This window comes from Elephantulus edwardii, unplaced genomic scaffold (assembly GCF_000299155.1).
Source record: "Elephantulus edwardii isolate Elephantulus edwardi_28Jun2011 unplaced genomic scaffold, EleEdw1.0 scaffold00065, whole genome shotgun sequence".
In the NCBI taxonomy this organism is placed as follows: domain Eukaryota; kingdom Metazoa; phylum Chordata; class Mammalia; order Macroscelidea; family Macroscelididae; genus Elephantulus; species Elephantulus edwardii.
Genome location: NW_006399815.1, coordinates 12,067,880 through 12,078,276, shown reverse-complemented (window position 1 = coordinate 12,078,276; position 10,397 = coordinate 12,067,880).

The window sequence follows — 10,397 nt, the reverse complement described above, 5'->3', positions numbered from 1 at the left end:
TCTGTTTTATACAATTCAACAAACGTTATAAAATACAACTCAGAATAAAAAATAAAAATAGAAGACTCTATTTTTAAGATATATTAAATGAGAGAATCTATTGACTAAGATAGAGTCACAATTTTCTAATAGAAATTGTAGAACATATAAATCATATTTCAAGAAAATGGAGAGGCTTTACCTAGAAATCTGTAGAAGTATTTAGAGAAAATCTAAGAATCGAGTGTTAAAGAACATACTTCTGAATATACTTCATCAAATGAGGTTGTTGTTATCATTGTTATTTGCCATTGAGTCAGAACCAACTTATAGCTGACCCTCCAGCAGGATTTTAAAAAATTTTTTTATGAATTTCAATGAACATTTACAGAGATTTTGAATTTCCATTTATTCATTGTTGCACTTTTCTCCCTGTCCACCCCACACCCACCCCCAGTTCACTCTTCTTTTTGAAAAGTAAAAGAAATATTCCTTCACTGGTATACAATCCCCCTGCACCCCTCCACCCCCACCCCAAGAACACTCCACTCTGCAACCTTCAATCCCGACGCTTATGATAATCATAATGCCCTATAATATATTGCTTTAAACTGTTCTCTCCCTCATCCATTTCAATGCAGTATACATAATTCATCCAGTTTTACTCCTTCTTACCCCAACTCTGATGTCAGTCCCATTCTACAGCAGTGGCGCTATGTTTATTTTATAAAAGCCTGGATGAATAAATGCCTATAACAGACATTTTTTATACCCAGTCCAATGCTTGATTAACATTTTAGAAACACAACTCCTCTTACAGACTTTATACAAGTTTATCCTTTAAAAAGCTACTTTTAAAAAGAAGTATAACGTGATTATGTTCACAAGCATGTGTAGCATACATATATGTCAATATATGCATATGATGTGCATAAAACTTGAATTGTCATTGCAGTACCAAAGGTACATTGTTGTATATATCATGATTGTTTTGCTTGTTGAATTTTCGCACACTGGCCCAGTTATGTCACATGCTCTTGGACTGTCACTCAGAAGTCTTCTGTGCTCTTTGCCAGCCACCACTGCCCTGAAGCTTGCTGCTAAATAAATGAGTGCTAAAAACACAGATGAGTCTCATCTCTTTCCAATTGGAAATTAATGTGCAGAACTGTAGCATTCTCCAGATACAGAACAATTTTAGAAAAAACTTTTTACAAATATTTTCTTTTCAGACACATCTTATAGTTACTGGATTATTCGGTTACAAATAGAAAGCATAAATGCTATAAAAATATCTTTGAAGTGTGATTTACTATACTTTTAGGATATAAGAAGTTGATTTTATTTAAGAATTTTTTATATGAATATCTTAAAACACATTTTGTTTTCTAGCAAAAATAAGCTCCCACTTTCAGTTAGGTGTTGTCTGGTCAGCTGCATCTCTTAGTGCCTTTGTACATCGGATTGAAGCCTAAGGCAGGACTGCACCATCCTATCAGTCTCTGCTGTGCTTAGGCTCATTGCTGCAGTCACTGTTTCATTCCAGCCCATAGCAGGATATTAATGCACCAGTCAGTTCTTTTGCAAAATGTTTGGTTTTGTGGACTTAAGGCATAAAGCAATAAATTTTGCTTCTTCATCAAAAGTTTTATCTTTAAACTTATCACTGTAATTTCCTGGGAAAGATGTCATCATAGACATTTGCCCTGTGAAATTAAAGATGTAGTCAGAGAAATATCTAGAAAGCATAACTGATATTTTGGTTCTAGGGAGCAATTATAGAGGTCTGTCTTTTTAAAAGTGATATTTTACTGACACAAAGGTATTTCTTCCCATAAGGGTGGGGGGGAAACCCTAGATAATTTGTTCAAAGGGAACAAACGCTCTAATTTTTGAGGTTACAGAGCTTTAATGCTTTAGTCTTTAGGGAACTGGGATGCTAAGTACCTGTAAGGACGGGGTGGGGGGGCTGTTGAATCTATGTGTGGCTCCATGGCAGATTGGCAGTGTCCTTCTATGTGATCTAAAACTTTGGAAACTCATTGGAGGATCAGCTGTGAATCAGTTCCAGTTTAACATCAGTGAGTTTCAGTTTGAATTCATGAGATTATCATATTATTAGATTGCTTTGGTGGTACACAGACAGTCTGATTCAGAAGTATTGATTACAGAGACCATTGATATGATGCACTAATGATTTTGAAAAACTATGCAGATTAAACAGACAAATAACCTGGTTGAAGAGATTGAGGTGAAAGCACAACTGGCTTTAGTAATTGAGGTGTAATTATGAAATATGCATAGCTTTCTTCCAATTGGCTAACATTAATGTACGCCTTATATGGGCCAATACCCAGATCAGTGCAGAGAGCTTGGTGCCTTTGTTCTCGAAGGTTTACTATCAGTTTTGTGCTGGAGCCAGACCATGCCAATCTTCAAGAGAGACTTCTAATGTGTATTACTTTTCCAGGTGCTAAATCAAGAAAGAAATACCATTTACAGCAGTCAACCACAAATTGAGATACTTGGGAGTGAACTTAACTAGAGATACAAAAGACCTATACAAAGAAAATGACAGAGCATTTCTGCAAGACAATAAAATACCTAAAGAAATGGGAACATGTGTCTGTTCATGTGTAGGAAGACTCAATATTGTGAAAATAGCAATCCTATCAAAAGCAGTCTACATGTTCAATGCAATCTCAATTCAAATACCAAATTCATTTTTCAAGGAGATTGAGAGGGAAATTATAAAATTTATTTGGGGAGACAAAAGACCCAGAATAAATAAAACACTTCTGAGAAACAAAAGTGAAGTGGGAGTCATAGTACTCCCTGACCCCAAAACCTACCACACAGCAATAGTAACCAAAACATCATGGTATTGCTACAATGACAGGCACATAGACCAATGGAACAGAATTGATCCAAAACTAGACCCAGCTAACTATGGTCAACTGATATTCAACAAAGAAACCAAAGCTATCAAATGGGGAAGTGACAACTTCTTCAACAAATGGTGCTGGCAAAACTGGACTGCTATCTGCAGAAAGTTGAAACAGGATCCACATCTCACACCATACACAAAAATCATCTCAAGGTGGATCAGAGACCTGGGGGTAAAGCCCAAAACCATAAAGTTCCTAAGAGACAAACCAGGTTCAAGCTTAGAAGCACTATTCCAAAGTATAAAGAGACTTCCAAATACAGCCAGAAATACACAATCTGAAGACGATAAAATTGATAACTGGGACCTTCTAAAGATTAAATTCATGTGTTCATCAAAAACCTATTTCAACAGGGTGAAAAGAAAACCTACCTACTGGGAACAAACACACTTGGTAATACCATCTCAGACAAGAGTCTTATAAGGAAAATTTGCAGAATACTCCTGGGCCTCCACAAGCAGAAGACTGATAACTCAATTTACAAAATGGACAAAAGACATGGAAAGAATATTTACAGAGGAAAATATCCAAATGGCAAACAGACACATGAAGAAATACTCCAAATCACAGGCAATAAGAGAGATGAAAAAAAATCACAGTAAGGTACTATCTTACTCCAGTAACAGTGGCAAAATTTAACAGGACAGTAAGTAATAAATGTTGGAGAGGATGTGGTGAGAAAGGGACTCTAATACATTGTTGGTGGGATTGTAAAATGGAACAACCATTCTGGGAGGCAGTATGGAGATTCCTCAGAAAGCTGAACATAGAAATTCCCTATGACCCAGCTATTTCACTGCTTAGAATATGCCCTGTAAAAATTTAAACTATGGCAGTCTGAGACTTGTACACCAATGTTCATAGCAGCATTATTCGCCTTTGCAAGAACATGAAAACAGTTCAAATGTCCAACTACAATAGAATGGATTGAAAATGATGGTGCATTCACACAATGGAATACTAAGCAACACATAGGAGCAATGATTTTGTAAATTATTACCTAACTTGGGAGGAACTGGAGAACATTAAGCTGAGTGAACTAACTCAGTCCCACAAGGACAAATACTGTATAAAACCATTCTTATAGAATAAGGATAAGGATCCAAGGTGGGGGGAGGGTGGAAGCTGAGCAATGAGGTTGTCCAGGGACAGGAGGGTTACTCATGGCATTGTACAATTTAATGGGTGAGAGGGTGAGGAAATTTGGAAGAGTCTGTTCTTAAAATCAATGTACTCTAATTTTGTAAAGAAACCAATATTTTTAAAAAGTTGAAAGCAAAAATAATAAGTAAACAAACCATAACTCATCCTATACTTTTTACTATTATCATTTTTTTAGATTATTTACACATACAGCTTTTATCTGTATGGTAGAAATATTACACACGTCAGGTCTGTGTTCAAGGGATATCATGCTAGTAGCTTCAAATACTGAAAATACCCAAATCAGAAAATGATATAAAAGCAAGGCCATTTCTTTATCCATGAAGGACCAAGAGGAAGTGTTAAATCCATATACTACTACTTATAATTCAGTGTCTACAAAGAACAACTCCCTAAATTAACTCCAACCTTTGTATTTTTAAATTGTTTAGTGTACACTCAGGATTTTTATTTAACTAAGTCATATTAACAGGTGTTCATTGTATGTATATAAATAGTATTCTATCTTTGAGGCATTGCACTTCAGGATAGATCTTGAAATGATCTTTTTGATGATTAATGCATGACCAAGTAAGTATTCAAATAAGGATTTATCTCCATATTGTCATTTTCTACATAATATCACTAATGCCACTACATTTCAGGTCACTAATGTCTAGATTATTTTTACTCCATTTTATTTTTGACAGTGTTTTAGCCTTCCTTGACTGAAAGTTTTCCGTTATCCACTCCGTTTAGGTAGACTCTACTTTGAGGGAACTCTGATGGCCTAGTGGTAAGGAGCAGTGCTACCACCCAAAGGCACATGGCATGGTTTGGGTTTACTGCTGCTCCTTAGGAGAAAGATGGCAGTCTCTTCCTGTGCAGTTTATTGCTTCTGAAAAATCTGCTGGAGTTTCAGCTGTGAGTTGGTTTGCTAGCTGACTAGATGGCAATGAGCAACGACTACTTTGAGAAGGCATCTATTTCTTCCTCAGTCGTATTCTGAGTGCCCCCTAACCTGAGAAGGGAGCTCTGGTGGCTGAATGGTAAGATGCTGTGCTGCAATCCCAAAGGCATGTGATTCAAATCTACCAGCTGCTCCACAGTAGTAGGACAGACAGTCTCCTCCTGTGCAATTTACTGCCTCTGAAAACCCAATGGGAAGTCATCTTTCAATCAGTTCCTACTTGGCAGCACACTGTAACTACAACTAATTTGAGGACCTCATCTTTGGGAATATATTGGACAATGTTAAGAAGGTTTTTAAGGATCTATTATTTGACAAGTGGATAGCTAGTCCAGTGGCCTAGTCTGCTTTCCCTGGAAAATTCTGCTGATACCTATCAAGCATGGTTGACTTTGCTGGTATTGGAAATATCTACGGCATAGCTTCTAGCACCTCAACAACATACAAGCCACCTGACAGTAAAGTAATTGCTTTGTAACTGACAGTAAGGAAAGATAAGTATAATTAAAGTTAACATCAATCTCAAATGTTTTTTAGCAGTTGAACAGATTAGAAAGGTAACCCCTTAATATACAAAACTTCAGTTTAAAACTATGTAATACTTTAACAGAGTAAGATAAAAAATAAGCATTCAACATTCCATGTCAGTGACTATAGAACTCAAAATAATGCTGGGTTTCTGACAGGGTCTGAGAGTGATTATGTGAGGTTGCTTCTGGACAATGATAGTCTTAACCTCTGACTTGAATTTCTTCAAGCTCAGAGTTCTCACAGAACTACTCCATAGTCCTTGAAAGTGATGAACTTTGTTTTTAATGCAGCAGAAACTGTAGCCATACACACACACACACACACACACACACACACACACACACAAAACCCCAAAACACCAAAAACCCAAGGAAGAAATAGCTTTTGGACAAGGCTAGACCCACCTTAAGACTTTTGGAAATGTCTACCAGCTGAGCTCTGCTGGAAAGCTATCTGTAGTTGACATTCTGTAGATTAGAGAATATTTTTACACAGCAGGGGTGGAGATGAAAAGAAGGGTTTAAGAATCTTTGAGGGAACCTTTTCAAAATGTGGCATGACTACTTTCTTTTTCTTCAAATTATTTAGACAGGAGGTAGGGGCAGTAGAGAGATAAATGAAGCTGTTTTGTTTTCATGAGGATTTACAATTTCAAAATTTTTTTGGAGAAATTGTAAGAATTCTATCGAGAAGCAGTTCTACTTTGTTGTTGTTAATTCTGTGGTTATTGGTGGAAATGGAGTTGATGGCATGGCTTTGTGTGAGGAACCATGTGGTACAGTGGTTAAAGTGCTCAGCATCTCACCACAAGATCAGCAATTCAAACCGACAAGCCACTGAGCAGGAAAGAGGCGTGACAGCTGGCTTCCAGAATGACGTACGTCCTTGCAAACCTTAATGGGCAGCTCTACTCCACCCTGTAGGGTTTCTGTGAGTTAAAAATGACTTCATAACAGTTTGGGTTTATACATGTATATAAACATGTACAAATAAACAACATTATATATCTTGTTCTATTGTTACAGTGTATGATTACATCAGAACCATCTCATAGCTAACCCTCAAGCAGGTTTTCAGAGGCATTAAATTGCACAAGAGTAGACTGCCCATCTTTCTCTTGAATGTGGTGGATGTATCTTTGGATTGGCAGTCCAATTCCCTACCACTAAGCACCTGAATTTTCCTACAATTATGGATATATATGATATTATATATGCAATATTTTCAAGTCATATTGTAAGCTTTTAATCCTGATATAATGAAATTCTTAATATATACAATTTTCTGTTATTTTTTTCACATGCCAGGCCTGTGAACCCAAATTCTTAGAATATGTTAATTCTATTCATTTGTTTGTGACTTTTAAAAAATATAATTTAAGTATGATGGTGGTATAGTATCATAAACATCAGCTTTAGACATATTAAACTCCAAATCTGTCTTATTTTGTAATAACTATATGTACTAAAAAAGTTATTTAAAACTATAGAAACTGCTTACCTGCTTCTAGAATGATATAACATCTTCAAAAAGATTATAAATTTATATATGTGCATGCATATATGCATATAAAATATGTGTATTAGACATTTGTAGCATAACAATAAATGTTATTTTTTTCTGTAGTCTAAGTTTTATGTTTCCTCTTTATTTTAAAAATATAATGGTAAATACAAGAAACATTATATAAAACTCTTTATAGAAAATCTATTTGTTGGATGCAAAAAACTCAAAGACATTTAGAAAAAATACTCTTATGTACATGGCTTTGAGAGGTGGTTCATCAACCTGATATGATAGAAATTGTGAAGTAAAAAAAAAACCCAGAAGATGACTTCTAGCTTGCAGTGATCATGTGACTTATAGCTCACAGTGGTCGTGTTTTTCTGCTTGTTTTTATTGTAGTCAGTTCTAACTCACTGTGACATAGTGTCTTGCCAAATCATTTATATTGTTTTTGAGCATGATTCTTCACTGGTAAAATGGAATGCCATTAACTCTTAAGAGCTTTGTGATTATTAAATGACTTTGGTTTTTTCACATACTTAATATTGCCCCAATCTGAAATGTAGCAAATGCTTTGTGCACATTGTTAGTTTCTTTGACACTATTTTATTGACATCATGATGCTAGCAGAAGACTATTCTTTAACTAAGCCTTTGTGTATTTTCTTACTTACATTGGAAAAGTTATTCTCTGCCATTTTTCACTGTCCACTTTCAACCCTGAGTTCCTTCATCCCCTTCTATAATTTAAATAATCCTGGGAGTTTACAACTATCTTGCTTCTGGTCTATGCCTTCTTCACAAATTTGTGTGTCATCCTTGCGCAGGGGCCATACTAATCTTCTTTGTATTGTTCCAGTTTTGGTATTAGCACTGGTTTATGCCTTCTTATGCATGTCTAACACTAGAATCTCACTAGAATCTCATTTTCTCACTGTCATCCCATGGTACTAGTAATTCTTGTTGAGAGTTGAGTGAGACAGCCAAGTTACTCAATCACAGATGTAAGAGCTATCTGACTCTCGATGGTCCCATAATACTACTCAGTCTTGCAAACTCTAATGTTAAGGCTCTTTTCCGTATTTCCCCTTATATGTGTATTGTTTGTAGTTCGATAACCTCCACTGAACTGTAAATGATTGTCTGTTAAGTCCAGGCCTCTCTTTCCATCTCCTCATCCAGTTATCTTTCCCTCACACAATCAATTCACAACACTATTTTGGAGGAATGGAGAATTAGCACTTTTTTTTTTTTTTCAGAATAACACCAAATATCAAAACAAAGTTTAATAATATTAAACTAATACCCATAATTTTTACAGGTCTAAAAATGCCAAGTGAATGTCATATTCTATTTAATTTTTGACAAAATTCCCATTGTATGCAAAAATGTTTCTTATTTGAATAGTTTTAATTTCTTAACTACATCATGAGATAATCTGCTTTACTTGAGTGCACGTATTGTTCTATAGTCCTCCCACCCCCCCAAAAAAGAATCAAAACCCAAAACTATGCCTTACAAGACTATGTCTTGAGAGGAAATTAATGTTTACAAAGCACTCACTATGTTACTAATTGTTAAATGATGAACATTGCAGTTTATAAATAATGTAATTATTCTTTGAAGATGATAAAATTCTCTTTTTACAGATGAATAAACTGAGGTAGATGTCGAACTTGCACTGACCAGCAATAAAAAATTGTATTTCCAATGATTGTACTCTATATTACTTGTTTTGATAAAAAAAAAAAACCCACAAAACTTTAGGAGATGGAATTTTTTTGTTTGAATTAAACATAATAAAAGTAAGATTTATAAAGCAGTTATGGCCTATGCAAGACCACAGTTGAAATTGGTGAAATACTAATTTAAAATTTACCTCACATCAATAAACAGGCTATTTCTATGATCCCACATAGCTTTTTCATTTTTTTTTAAATCATCTCATCAAGGAACTATTTTTCAGTGCCTTCACAGAGTTATGATGATGTAAATAGTTCTTCAGTTGTTCTGCCTCGTACAGTTGGTTAAAAAGAGAATTAACATTAACCTAACAGTTTCTTAACATATAGTTCTATATCACTCAGTAACTGTCTCAGTTATATTTATTTATATGTATCATAGTGAAAATGCTCATCATTATGCATTTGCAAGTATTCCTCACTAAGGGCTAAATATTTTGGAGGAAACCACTTCACTATTTTCAAAATATTTTTAAAATTATGTGAGTGGGTTTTAAGTAAGGATGGCTATAGTGTTGGTAAAACAGAGAAAAAGTAGAAAGAATAAATATCAGTCTTCCCCTCTTGTTGTTGTTGTTAGGGGCTGTCAAATCAAGTACAACTCATAGTGACCCTATGGACAGCAGATCTGAAGCCTGTCCTTTTCTGTGCCATCCTCACACTCCCTGACACACTAGAGCCCATTATAACAATCACCGTATCAATCCACCTGGCCTACGTTCTTCCTCTCCTTCTCTGACCCTCTATCTTTCCCAGCATCATGTGCTTCTCCCATAGCATAACCCCTCCTAGGAACAAGCTGAAGTATGTGAGGCGAAGCCTCATCATCTTTGCCTCCAAAGAGCCCTTTGGCTGCCCCTTCTCCAAGACATATTTGTTTGTTCTTTTGGCCGTCAGTGGGATATTCGGTCCTCTATTGTACTACCATGGATCAAAGGCATCATTTCTTCTTCTGTCATCCTTATTCATTATCCAGCTCTTAGATGCATAACATGTAGACTAAAAGAATATGGCCTGAATGAGACACACCTTAGTACTCAAACTGACATCATTTCTCACTCCTCAATAATTTGGAAAAATCCCTAACTGCAGATTTTCCCAGTGCAATAAGTCTCTTGATTTCTTAACTACTAGTACTTAGGGTATTAGTTATGGATCCAAAAAAGATGAAGTTCTTGACAGTTTTCAGTCTTTTCTCCATCTAGCATGATGTTGCCTATAGGTCCAGTGTGAAGAATTTTTGTTTTCTTGATGATGGAATCCATGTTGAAGGCTGTATTCTTTGATCTTCTGAAACAAGTGCTTCAAGACCACCTCACTTCTAGCAAGCAAAGTTGTGTTATCTGCAGTAACTCCTGTTTTGGTTTTTTAACTTGTTAATTTTTTTTATTGTTCATATACAACAATTAGTATACACTGTATTTTATTCATGTTCATCCCCCCTTTTTTTACTGGTTTGCTTACAAAGTTCATGTACATTATGTTTCACACTATTCACATTGTTTTTCATACAATCCTTCTCATGCATTGGTTTTATAAAATGAATCACCATTGGACCTTACCCACCATTACCCTGTCT